Raw genomic sequence first — 13895 nt, forward strand, 5'->3', positions numbered from 1 at the left:
CATCTTGGTGTAGATGGCCAAGATGTGGCTCCAGGAGAAGCCTTGTTTTAATTGCTCACCTATGTATCTTGTCATACCAAGTTGTTATATGAGAATACAAGAGGCTTAGGTATTGGATGCAGAGGTTTTTGAGTCTTCACACTGTATGAGTTGCTCTAAGGCAGGGGTTCTCAATCTTCTGCTCAGTGTGAGGGCCAGATGCACCCACTGAGGACGTTTATGCAGCCCGCTGTGTTATAGCAAATGGACTGATTGGCGGAGACAGTATGAGCTTTTGTTTTTACTATAGTTCGGTCCTCCAACAGTCTGAGGGACAGTGAACTGGCCCCCTATTTAAAAATTTTGAGAAACACTGCAATACAAGGGATAATGTTATTAAAAAATTTATAATTATAAAATTAAAAAAAGAAAGAAAGAAAGAAAATGCTCCCCTTCCTCATCTCTACCTTCAGGCTTTCATGGCTTCCTTTAAGTCCCTATTAGAATCCTATGCTATATAAATTCCCCCCCAATAGTATTTTAGGTTTTCCAATTACACGTAGAGATAGTTTTAAATATGCACCTTTGGGTAAGATTTTGAATTCCACATTTTTTTCTTTCTCTCCCTCATTCTTAACCTCCTATTTTTGCCAGGGAGTATTATCCTATATTTCTAATATCTCTTGAATATATGACCTCCTACTACCACAGTGCACACCCTTGTCACCCTGGATTGTTGCAGGAGTCTGCTAAATTGTTTGTCTGCCTTCAATCTGTTCTCCACCCAGCTACCAATGTTATTTCCCTAAAGTGCTGATTCTACCTTATCAGCTTCATATTCAGTAATCCTGAGTGACTCCCTATTGTCTCCAGGGTCAATAGTAAATCCTCTTTTTGTCCTTCACAGCTCTTCCTTCTTCATCCTTCTTCTTACTTCTCAGTCTTTTCCCTTCGAGTACTCCAGTGATGGAGGTGTTCTGTCCCTGACTCTTGTTGATTTTCTCCGACTGTCCTTTGCCTGCAATGCTTTTCTTCACCTTCATACTGCACCTTCTACAAAAGAGACTTTGCTGATCCTCTTTATATCAGTGCCTTGTGTCTGGGAATTAATTCCTGTTTATCCTGCAGTGTGAAGATAATTCTTTGCACCATTGACTCCTCACTTAAGCTGAGCTCAGTGAGGGCAGGTGCTCTCTTTTTACCTTTCTTTGGGTTTTCAGTGCTTATGGCAGTGTATAGCAGATAGTAGCTACTTATTGAATGTTTGTTTATTGACTAGGAACCTTAATGTAGCCAGCAAAGCTGAGTCAGACAGGTCATATAGTAAACAATAGAAGGAATAGATCACTTAGTGGGCAGGGGAGGAGGGTAAAATGATTGGACCTGTTCTTTAGAAATTTTCTTTTGGCAGCTGAGTGGAAAACAGATTATTGTGGAGAGAGTTTTCAGTTAGGCAATGGAATTATAAAGACTTTAAAAAATAATCTTAGGAGAGAGGTAATGAAAGGCCTGAACTATGATGGTGATGCCTGAGAATTTAGCGAAGATTACATGGGAGAACCATTAAGCTTCTCCTATGTCCTAGAAACTGATAACACTGGGGATTCCTTGGAAGGCCAACATTTCTCTCTCATACTCCTTCCCTACAAGAAAAATACCCCAAAATAAAAATAGATACTAAACATTTCAATGTACGCAGAGCCACAGAGCTTTTGTTTTCAAGGAGTTCACAGTAATTGGAAAGGAAGAGGACATGAAACGACTATGTACAAAAAAGATAAATAGGACAAATTGGGGACAATTAACAGAAGTAATGCACTTAGCATTAAGGATGATGGGGAAAGGCTTCCTGCTAAAGGTAGGATTTTAGCTGGGACTTGAAAGATAGCAGGGAGTCCAATAAATGTAAATCAAGAGAGAATTACAAGGAATAGGTTTTGAAAATGCTTGCAAATGGGGGAGATGCAATATCATCTGTGAGGAACTTTGAGGCCAATGTCACTGGATTGTAGACTATGAGTTTGGGGATGGAAGAAGCGGAGTAGCTTTTGAAGTCTTTGATCTTCAAACAGAGGAGGTAATAGGGAGTCACTGGAGTTGAGAGTTTTTAGTCAGGGAGACAAATCTGCATGCTTTCCCACTTGTTTCAGTCATGGAAATTCAGACAGAATTGACAGAATCATAGAGAAGGAAGTATATATAACAGATATTACAAGGGTACAAGGATAACCCTTGGTAACAGATTGGATAAAGGTTGGGATGGAAGGATGGGGAGTCAAGGGACATTTAGGATGAAAGTCTGGGATAGATAATGATACTTTGACCATAGTAGGAAAATTACAAAGAATAATTTGGAGGGTGAAGTTGGGGGATAATAACAAAATTTGGTTGTGTCAGGTGGATTCCAGTGAGGATTTGAGGATCATAAAAAGTGCAAGCCTTGGTGATTTGATAGCAATTTCCCCTTCCCTCTATTCTTGTTTTCAAGGGAAGATTGAGTATTTTAAGCAAGAGTATCATTAAACTTCTTTTACTGCTCATAAAGTCAGTATGGATCTCATTGAACATCTTCCTTTGATACCGACCCCCCTCTCCCCTCTACACCTCAAATCAGCAACATTCTATTCTGGAAGGCTTGATGTATTGTTTTTGCTTCTGGGAATATAGTAGGAGAGAGACTGCTTGTTAGTGAGTACTGGAGTATGAGAGATGCATGGGGAAGGGAATGTTTGTCAGTAGAACTGGTCAACCTTATTGATTGGGAATTGGTACAAGATTTCCTATGTTTAACACTAGCTTTAGAGTTTTAACATACTTTGCATTTAATATTTTGTTCAGATGTGAAGATTTCCTTTTAAAGGATGGAATTAACAAGTTAATATTTACTTTGACTAATTTTGTTCTTTTGTTTCAGAATTACGGTTGCTTTGTGACATATTCCTGTTGGATTTAATACATACATCCTGATAAAAGACTGCTTTCAGCTATGGAATCGGTAAATATTTTAGTGATTTACTTTTGCTCAATTTTTTATGTTGTTTGCATTTTTTTCCAGAGATCTTGTGAAAATACTATATCATTTTACAAATTGTTTTTCTTGAGGCTTAATGACAAATTTTAGCAAAATGACGGCCTTTTTTATGTGATTATGCTAGAATCTTGTTTCATCCTGTTTTGTTGATAAATTATCGTAGTTTTTAGTACTTTCTTAGTGTGATAATCAGCTTTTAGATATCAATGAATAGCTTCTATAGTGTATTATTCTTCTCTGTAATTAAATGAGTGGATACAAAGCTATCCATTCGTTGTGTTCTCTTCTGGTGTTTGAATCTTACTTCTGAGATAAAAATCACTTAAGGTTGTTATCTCGGAATAGGTTGGGGTGCATAAAAAAATAAGAGCAAATATTCTATTCTTTCTAAGTATTGACAGTTTGGGATAATATTAGTTTTTATACTTTTGTGAATTAGTATTATTGTTTTCAGAGACTTTAAAGGATGATCATTAATATTATTTCTGTTTATTTTTAAAATAAGAGTTCTTGTTTTAGTCTTAAAATAATCACAACTAAAGGTAGTAAAGTTTTGTTGGCTATGCATTGGGTCTGTCTTGGCTGTGGTTTTGAGAAAAGTTCCAGTATATGGCACAAGACTATTTTCAAACTAGTGACCACAAACTGAGCAGGATTCTTCCTTCTTTTCTGGAAGGAAAAATGTTAATTAATGTCAGGTGTGTCTAGTAGGAGTGTAGGCAAAGCAAGTTATCACGTTACCATTTTTATTATCCAGTATTTTTGTAAAGAGATAAAGTACTAGTAAAACCTGTTAAATCCTCAAATTTTGCCTTTTCCTTAAAATTAATCAGGCAATGATACCAGTTGGATTTCAAAATAAATTTCCTTATTTTTATTATTTTTATTTTTTTAATCTCAGTCTTTAGTGAAGTAGGATACTTGGAAGCATGTTGCTGATTTGTTGTCACTTTTTCCTCTAGCTGGTTGCCTTTTAGTTATTGTTGAAATTTGTGCTTTCTGTGGAAAGGGAACTTAAAATGCTTCTGATTATATATATTCTTATGCTTGCTTTCTCTATTTAGTATTAGTGCGATGAGAGAGACAGGTCAACATGACTGAGAAATGAGATTTGTATGAATCTTTTGTAGTTATCAGAATCCAATTAATGAAGTATTAAATGTTACTTCTTTTATTAATAGGTTCTTATTTTGTCAAATGCATGCAAAGATAGTTGTCAATATTCACTCTTGCATAACCTTGTGTTCCAAATTTTTCTTCTTCTTCCCCTTCTTCCCATAGATACCAAGCAATCCAATATAGGTTAAACATATGGAATTCTTCTAAATATATTTCCATATTCATCATGCTGCACAAGAAAAATCATATCAAGAGGTGAAAACAAAAGTGAAAATACTATGCTTTGATCTACACTTAGTCTCCATAGTTCTTTTTGGATGTGGATGGCTCTTTCTATCATAAGTCTATTGAAATTGACTTGAATCACCTTATTGTTGAAAAGAGTTGAGTCCAATACAGTTGGATCTGTTTATTTTTCAAAACTTGTTTGCAATAATGAGTCATATTGATTTAGGAGATTCAGGTGAATGAGGGTCCTTTTGAGTTTTGAAAATAGCCAGAACAGTTCATTTTGAATGAGACATTTCCCCCCATGAAAATTTATTTTCTAGTTAAAGAGACAAAACTAGAATGGGTAAATAATAGTAAAAGGATTATCTGTGAAGCAAGAAGGTGTGCAAATGAAGGCAAGATATTAGGAATGGAATGATCTTTGGGCTGAAATGAACTCAAGCAGGCTTTTTGTGGACAATATTGCTGGGGCACAGAGTAATTAGTGAATGTTTGTTGATTGATTACTTGACTTGAGCTATGCTTTAAGGGATAAGTAGGTTAAGTAAAAGAAATATTGTAGGAAACTGAAATAAGCAAGTCCTATTAAGAGGATTGTTATGGTTAGAGGGTTTTGTGTTGTGTAGCCAAAAGAAAAATCAATTTATGATTTTTGAGGTCCTTGATTTAGGATTTTATTAGGCAATTTGAATATATGGATAGTGGTTTTTTTTTTTTTTTTTTTTAAAGGCTATGGAGAGAGTAAATATAGCAACATTTAATTCAATAATAGTTAACCTTTTGAGATCAAGATAAGAATTTTAAGTTTTCCCTTCAATATTATTTGAAGTAATTAAAAAGGATATCCTTGACAAAAAGAAAGCAATCTTATCAGTGTCTCTATTGCCTTGACTTTGAATTATATATATATATTTTTTTTTCCCTGAGGCTGGGGTTAAGTGACTTGCCCAGGGTCACACAGCTAGGTAGTGTTAAGTGTCTGAGACCAGATTTGAACTTGGGTCCTCCTGAATTCAAGGCTGGTGCTCTATCTACTGCGCCACCTCGCTGCCCCTGAATTTGAAGTATAAAGAGCTCTTCTTCCTAGAAAGGTTATAGTAGATATTTTGTTAATAGATTTCTGTCTGGAAATCTTTTATGACATGGAAATTATATCATTCTTTCAGTACAGAATATTAATCAATTTAGGATGTTTAGTGCCAAATATCACTAAAATGAAAGTCCATTCACATGATAGTGACTCTTAGATTTATTTTATTTTTTTTTTTTTTAAACAGTATTTGAATTCAAATGGCGTATCTCCTCTTTGGAAAAAGTCACTAATTGTTATCTTAAGACATTTATAATTTGTTTTCCTAATAGAGTTGGGTATATATATTTTTTATATAAATCAGTTTATGCACAACTTCACTGCTGGGAGTGGGTGCCAACAAAAGTAGGGATTAGTTCCTTTCTCTTTGTATTCCAGGGACTTTGCACAACTCTTGACTCTTGCTTATTGATTTATTGGTCCAGCCTCATTTAACTTGGTCTTTTTGTTTAGTGACTTTCATGAAATGGGGTGAGTGTATGTCATAGAACCGAGAAAATGGAGTTAGAGGAACTTATTTACATGGGCATTGAAAGTAGGACATTGAGACATCATAGACTTAAGTAAGCTTTATGTTTCTGTTGTTCTTCCCCTCTGTCTCTCTTTCTCTGACTTTCTCTGTTTTTCTCTCTCTTCATTCACCCTCCACCCTCAACCTTGAAAATTATTGAAAAGAAGAATATCATTGAATAAAGCATATCTTAAGTTACATTCTAAGCACTGTGCTGAGACTTTACATGTATTAGGTTATTTAATCTTAACAGCCACTCTCAGGAAGAGAAATTATTTTTTCCCCCTGAGATTTATACTCCAGTGCCTTTTTTACCTAGAAAGAAGAATTTCTCAAAAGGTATTAATGGGAACTCTCTTTTCTTTTATTTGTTTTGTCATGTGTTTTTCTTTAATCATCTACACAGTAATATTTTGTTTTCTGAAAGTGGTATTGAGCCTATGGCATTATTAAAAATGTAGTTGTAAGGAAAAAAATACATTGAAACTTATTGGTTCCTCAAATGGACATGGTTTAAAAATAACATTTTCTTCCATCTGGTCATTGTTTTAAGGGTGATTTTCACAAAGGGAGAAGAATAACTTCGATGCTCTTTCAAGGTTCTTTTCTAGCCCCAACATTTGTTGATCACATGTGGAATATATCATATATTTTTAACCTTTCTTTATTTTAGTGTACTATTTTAACCTAACAGTTGGTGTAATTTTTACTCTGCAAGAATTTGGCAAGAAAAACATGCTCACAACCTGGGTTGGTGGTGCTTCAGATCTTGGGCACGTTGAAATAGTTGAGAAGACAGGTTTTCTATTTCTGAAAAGATGATGGATTGGTAAGAGCCCAAATTTCTGATCAGTGTCTTCAGCCAAAGAAAAACTCTTTCACGTCATGTGATGTTGATTAAATAAATCAGTCAAGTCAGCCTATAATAAGAACTAAGAACCTGCTATGTTATAGGCATTGTACTGGGCTCTAGGTCTGCAAATAGAATGAGATAATCCTACCTTTCAAATAAATAGCTTATGTTCTAAGGGGGAAGATGTATACATTCACACACACACACACACACACACACACACACACATACACACACACACACACACACACACACACACATTCCCTTTCTCACCCTTCTCAGGACTATTCCAATCTGGCCTACACACAATTGATAAAGGAATTTTCCTTACTGCAGAACTGACCAACATTATTTCTGTATTCCATCCACTTCACTGGTTTCCTACTGTCTCCAGTAAAACTATAAATAAATGCTGACTTTTCAATCCCTGTACAACCTAGACATCACTCCCTCTTCTACACTCTGCATTTACACAAAGTGGGCCTCTCTCTTCCTCAGAAAAGTCTTCCATTTCTGTTCTTTTGCATGCCAGTTGCCCTTCACTCATACCTCCTTAGAGACCCTCTCCTTCTTTATAAGGTACCTCAATGAAGTAGCATCTTGAAGAAGATTTTCCTGACTCTTTTTTTCCCCAAATGCATTTGCCTATCCTTCTAAAAATCTTATATTGAACTGGTTTGAACACATCCTTGTTGTCACTTTCATCAGGATGCAAGTCTCTTTGAAAATAGTAATAATTCCATTCTTTGTATTTGTATCTTCTTTGGAAGATAGCCAACATTTAAGACATTACTGATTGGTTGATAGAATCAGGGTAGTTGTTGAATACAAGGCAATTGGGGAGATCAGGACAGATTTCATGGTGCTTGAGCTGAGACTTAATGGAAGGAAGGGATTCTTGGAAGGAGGAGTATAATTCTATTCATTTGTGATGGGGTGGGGTGGAGAACCAGTGCAAAAGGATGGGAGTAAAAGATGGATTTGATGGATGTGTGAGTAGACAGAGGGGAGGGATATATGATACAGATATCGAGGAAATAGAAATGGTAAGGTTTGGCAACTGATTGACCTGGTGGGGATGCGTTGGCATAAGAAACACTGTGAAAAATAAGAAAACTGGGAGAGGGACCCTGGAGATATAGAGGTTTTCCGGTTCTGCCCCTGTTCTTCCCACCTCTTTCTTTAACATTTGTCTGAAAGTCATGATAAACTTGTCATATAATATTTTCCTGTGATATTTTGATCATGTTTCCTAGGTTGCTGTGACATTACTGATAAACCATCATGCCTAGGTTAATTTTAACTGATGTGTCATGTTTTTCACTTTTACTTAGGTAAATTATTTTCATTCATTTTATTTGAATAGTATTTTATTTTTCCAATTATAAGTAAAAACATTTTTAACCTTCATTTTTAATTATTGAGTTCTACGTTGTTCTCCTTCCCCCTTGCATTTTGAAAACATCAATTTTATATAGATCATATGTGCTATCATGATAGCAATACATTTCCATATTAATCCTGTTGTGAAAGAAGAAATAGGACCATGACAAAGATAACATATTTTTATTCCATTTAAATAATTCTTGTTAGGAATTAAAAATACATATTAGTATTTTTATAGTGAATTTTTTTCATTAAAAAGGGAAGAACAAGTAGTTGGATATCAGTTTTGATGATATAGTTTGCTGAAATGTAGCTCTACTCTAAATAACCCTAAATCTACAGGTAAAGTAGATTATGCATACTTTTACATGCTAATAAAAAAAAGTACCTGTATTTTTCTAATTTTAGAAATGGACTTATGTAATCTTTCCCTCCAAGCACTCTTCTAGCTTTTTAGAAACACAGCAACTATTGTAAAAACAGTAAGAGATATGATCCCATCTTTCAAGTAGATGGAATTGGCAGGAAACATCAGGTACACAAAAATTGGAAGCTAGGTAAAGGAAGGAAGGGAAGAGCTGAATTCCACCCACACACCAACTGTACCAGACAAGCTGAGCTAGCTTGTAGTAGTTGTGGCTGCTTCTTTCTTCCTCTGCATTTTCCAAACTGGTAGGGAGCTCTATTCTCTGATTTTTGTGTTTTCTAATGTGAACTAGAAAGAGGAGGTATGTTTTAGAAAAGAAATTGTTATGTTGGCTATTAGGAATAACTCACTTGTTACTTTAAAGAATTGTTTTGCTTCTTATTGTTAGGTCTAAAATGGTAATTGTGTTGCAGGTATGTATGGGGGGGGGACGGAGAGAGAGGGAGGAAGGGGGAGGGAGGGAAAAGTGTCTTTTTTATGGACACAATTAGAAATCAACACTAATTAGGATCAAGGAATTAATGACTTTATAATGTTATTTCAGTATTATAATTTGTGATTTACAAGAGTAGTTATTCCTAAGGCCTTTGAGAGGAATCTACAAAACCCTCTTAATTATTTAGTTAGATGGTTCTCTCAAATTCTGCATTAGTTACTGGCCTTTGCATCTGGGCAGGAACTGTCATGGTATATACTTCATTGGCATAAATCTTTTGAAGCCCACAGATGGTTTCATGTTAGAATCCACAAATTGAAGTAGAACTAAGTGGAGATGAAATCCACAACTACATAAAAACAAAGGGAAGGAATTCTTTATATTTCTCTATATCATAGGACAGTTAGGCAGCACAGTAGATAAAGTGATCCCTGAAGTTAGGAAGACCTGAGTTCAAATGTGACCTCAAATACTTAGTTACTGTGACCCAGGGCAAGTCACTTCACCTTGTCTTTGCCAGGTTCCTAATATGTAAAATGAGCTGGAGAAGGAAATGACTCAAAAAAGGGGGATTTCAAAGAGTCTGACATTACTAAAAACACCACCACCACCACCACCACCACCATATAAATACCATATTACATGTTAATTTGTATAGTCTTAAAGAGTTAGGTAGAGAATCTTCAGATGAAGAAATATTATATATATATATATATATATAAACTATTTCTAATCATTTGAAAAGCTGTTTTAAATCACTATTGGTCAGAGAAATGCAAATTAAAGCAACTGAGGTATTGCTACACACCTGTCAGATTGGCTAAGATGACAGGAAAAGACAAGGATGAATGTTGAAGGGGATGTGAGAAAACATTGGACACTAATACATTGTTGATGAAGTTGTGAACAGATCCAGCCATTCTGGAGAGCAATTTGGAACTACGTTCAAAAGTTATCAAATTGTGCATACCCTTGGATCCAACAGTGTTTCTATTGGACCTGTTTCCCACAGAGATCTTAAAGGAAGTAAAGAGACCTATGTGTGCATAAATGTTTGTGGCAGCCCTCTTTATAGTGGCTAGAAACTGAGTAGCTACCCATCAATTGAATCACAATTCTCACTCTTTTTGTTGTTGTTCATTTGCATTTTTTTTCTTATTCATTTGCTTTCTTTCTTTTCTTTTCTTTTTTTTTTTTTTTTTGATCTGATTTTTTTTTTTTATCTGATTTTTCTTGTACAGCAAGAGAATTGTATAAATATATTTATCCATATTGGATTCAACATATTTTATCATGTTTAACATATTGTATTGCTTGCCATCTAGGGGAGGAAGTGGGGGGAAGGAGTAGAAAATCTGAAACATAAGGCTATGCATGGGTCAATGTTGTCAAATTATTTGTGCATATGCTTTCTTTCCCCCCCCCCCCCCCCCCCCCAAGGATGGGGTTAAGTGACTTGCCCAGGTCACACAGCTAGGAAGTGTTAAGTGTCTGAGACCGGATTGAACTCGGGTCCTCCTGAATTCAGGGCTGGTGCTCTATCCACTTTCCCCTGTGTATATGTTTTGAAAATAAAGAGCTTTGTTAAAAACAAAACAAAACAAAACAAAAAAAAAAAAAAGGAGTTAGGGGTGTGCATTGTAATGATAGTTTTTCTCTTGGTCCCAAATGAGACTTGTTTAGGATCCAGTCTAATGTTCACATGGTAGCTAGAGTTGTTCCCATGTTTCTCACTTAGAATCCTTGTTTTTTGCCTGGAGTGTTCTGATTTGAACTTTCAAATAATATTGGAAAGAGAAGAAAGCAGGCAGCAAGAATGACTTGCTGCAGATCCAGCAGCCTTACTCCTCTCTGTCTCTCTGATTTGAAATGTGGAGTTTCCTATGGGGGTGGGGAGAATGACAGCCCCTCCATTTCTTCATTTCACATGTGGGTGCACTCTTGAACAACTTTGGACTTTGCCTTTAAAGTCTATTCCCCCCTCCAATCGTCATCCCTTTGTGTGATTGCTATCTTTTCCTCATTAGATTATAAATGATGACAGGGACTGTGAGTCACACCAGTGCTTACTACTGGCACCTGTCACACAGTAGACCCTTAATAAGCATTTATTGCCTGATGGAATAGGTTTGGGTTGACATTCTAGGCTGATATCACACTACTGCCATCTTAAAACCTGGGAACTGTCTATTCATGTGCTTTGCATTGCCAGGATTTAACACAGTACATTGCTCCAAGTGGAAGCTTGGTAAGTGCTAGTTATTGACCTTGCTAGTGGGTGTAAAATATTTTGCTCTAGTTAGTATCTTTTTGGATGACTTCAGTTCTGCAGTTATAAGAGACAGTTGTCTTTTATCTTAATCTCTTCCAACTCAGGGTTCTGCCATTGTAATATTTTTTGTGAATTCAGGGAATTTTATGATTGTTCAAAACATGATGTAGATAGTAGGCATTTAATGTACCTCATTTTATGAACTTTTGAATGAATCAGATTGTCTTTGTGGTTGTCTAATTCTTGAATCTAGCCAGATGACTGTGGATTTTTTGGATATAGGGTGGGCTCATAAATAAAGAGATATTAATGAGAATTAGCTAGCAAGGATCAACATGTCCTGGTCTCCCAAGAACAGAATGGAAATTTGCTACATGCCTAGATAATAGGTAAAAACTTAGGGTTATCTTGTAACCTGATTGTGTTAGGTGGGTGTTTCAGTAATTAGAATGACCAGTTTTTAAAGTAGTACCAAGAGCAAACTTGTAGTGTTCAAGTTGCAAGTGGTAAGGCCTTACTGAGACAACCTTCGAACATTTTTATTTTGGTAGTACGAGTGCCCAGTTCCTCTATGACCCAGTATTTGAAAATATAACTGGAAATACCAACACATTATTTTGCTTCTCTCCTTCAAAATTGCAGAGAATGAGATAAATTTGCAATAACATATAAATTATATTACAAAGTTGTATAAAATAAAAAAAGATATATAAATGTCAGAGGAATACCATTTTCAACTGCTGGGAAAGATGAGGAAAGATTTTGTAAATTATAGTTGTTTTAAAATTAAATATCTACATTTTGAAACATCATGCATCTTGCTTTAAAATGCTCTTTCTTTGTTGTGTTTGTGGAAAATTGTGCATATTGTCCTGTGCCCCTCTCTCTTCCTGTCCACCCCAAACTTTTTAAAGATCATTTAGAGGAATTAAGCCCTTCATATAGAATACAATCTTTTGTAGTACCCAGATGTAGGAGGGGACAGACAGAGAATAAAAGGCTGTGTTTTTGTGCTTTAAGGGTATACTTACTTGCTCATACACCCAATCTATATTATAAGAACATAAAATGAAAGCCTTTCCTGCATTCATCAGCAAGTAAGTGGCTTCTTAGTTAAGACCCTGGTTTCTTACACTACTCACTCAGTGGGCAGTTACCTCCAAAAGCTCTAATGCTCTGCTCTGCCTTCTAAGAGATGATGAATAGTCTTAAGTATTAAGCCTTGCAGAAAATACCAAAAGTCCCCATTTCTCTTTACAGACTATCTTTCTTCAAATACCCAGAGGAGCATTTATCAGTGGCACTCCTTCCCACCACCATTGCAACATTTTTTTGTTTTATCTGTTTTTCCCTTTATCTGTTTGTGTACATTTAGAAATAATTTTTTTGTTTTGTTTTTAAAACTGATCTCTCCACTGTCCTTGTTGCTATTCATGTCCTTGGCTACTTTATTTATTCAGTCTTTATACATTTCTATTGTCTGGAGTGTTTAAGAAGCAAAAAATCTCTCTGTTTGAGTTTCTTTATAAAAATATTTAAATGGTTCTAATACTGAATGGCCATTTCTTTTTTCATTTATGATGACACCTCTTATTTTTCAGGGTAGGTCACCCTGGGCTTCATCCTGAGCTCCTTTGCTCTTTGGAACACATTATTCTGTTCCCTCCCCTTTTTCTGGTGGGTGCAGAATAATTTTGTGTTATTCCAATTTTGTTTTCTTCGTATTTGAAGTTCTTTTTCTTGGTTGCTTGCAGAATTTATTTTTTCTTAGTTTTTCAGTTTTCAGCCTCAATATTCATAATCTCATTCTCTCTCCCTCTCCTCATTTTTCTCTCTTCCCCCTTTCTGTCTGTCTCTCTTCTCCTCTTCCTCTCCTTCTCTTCCCCTCTCCCCCTTTGTCTCTGTGTTCAGAAGATCTAGGCACTCTATTTATTTATTAATTTTTGGTCGTTATGATGTTTGAGTTTATTGACTTGGCCTGAGGTTTAGTGTTCTTATAGGGTCTCTCTCTTTGCTTCCTGTTCTTTAAGAACAATATGTTTTTCATGTATGGATAACATATGTCTTTTAAAGTAATTAAAAACCTTCTAGCATAGTGCTAGTTTTTTGTTTCTTTTATATATGTATATTTGCATTCCAAATTAGTTGTCTTATTTCTTTGATGAGACATAACTGCTGGTTTGTGTTTGTATATTTTGCCAGTTATTCTTTTTCCTGCCTCCATTCACTTTTGCATTCACTTTCTGGTTGATCTTCCTGCCTTACGTCTTTCTGTACTCTAATACATTGTCCACCAAAATGGTTTTGCTAAAGGAAAATCATGACCATGTTATGGAAGTAGTTAAGAGAGAGTGGAGGCAGGAAGACCAACCAGAAAGCTGTTTCAGTAGTTACAGTTTAAGATGATATAAAAAGGAAATACAAGAGCTGGAAGGTTTTAGGTGAGAAGGGATCACTTCAGTTTTAGACATGTAAAGTTCCATATAAAACATTCTGTTCAATGTGTTTAATAGGCAGGTGGAGATGTGAGAGAGAAAATTTAGGGTTGGACAAATAGAGC

The 13895-nt window shown here is 35.6% G+C and overlaps 1 protein-coding gene across 3 annotated transcripts in view; it reads left to right on the top strand.

Moving 5' to 3' along the window:
• The window catches only part of ANKRD11 (ankyrin repeat domain containing 11), a 320143-nt gene that overhangs the window by 75702 nt on the left and 230546 nt on the right, over nucleotides 1–13895 (top strand). For 2 of the 3 annotated variants that reach the window (XM_074286178.1, XM_074286176.1), the window contains exon 2: nucleotides 2894–2974. The exons of the other annotated variant lie outside the window; for it this stretch is intronic. The gene's annotated coding sequence lies outside the window, so the exon portion shown is untranslated. The remainder of the gene's footprint in view (nucleotides 1–2893; nucleotides 2975–13895) is intronic. 3 annotated transcript variants of the gene reach the window in all.

The sequence above is a fragment of the Sminthopsis crassicaudata genome, chromosome 2 (genome assembly GCF_048593235.1).
Source record: "Sminthopsis crassicaudata isolate SCR6 chromosome 2, ASM4859323v1, whole genome shotgun sequence".
NCBI classification, from domain to species: Eukaryota; Metazoa; Chordata; class Mammalia; order Dasyuromorphia; family Dasyuridae; genus Sminthopsis; species Sminthopsis crassicaudata.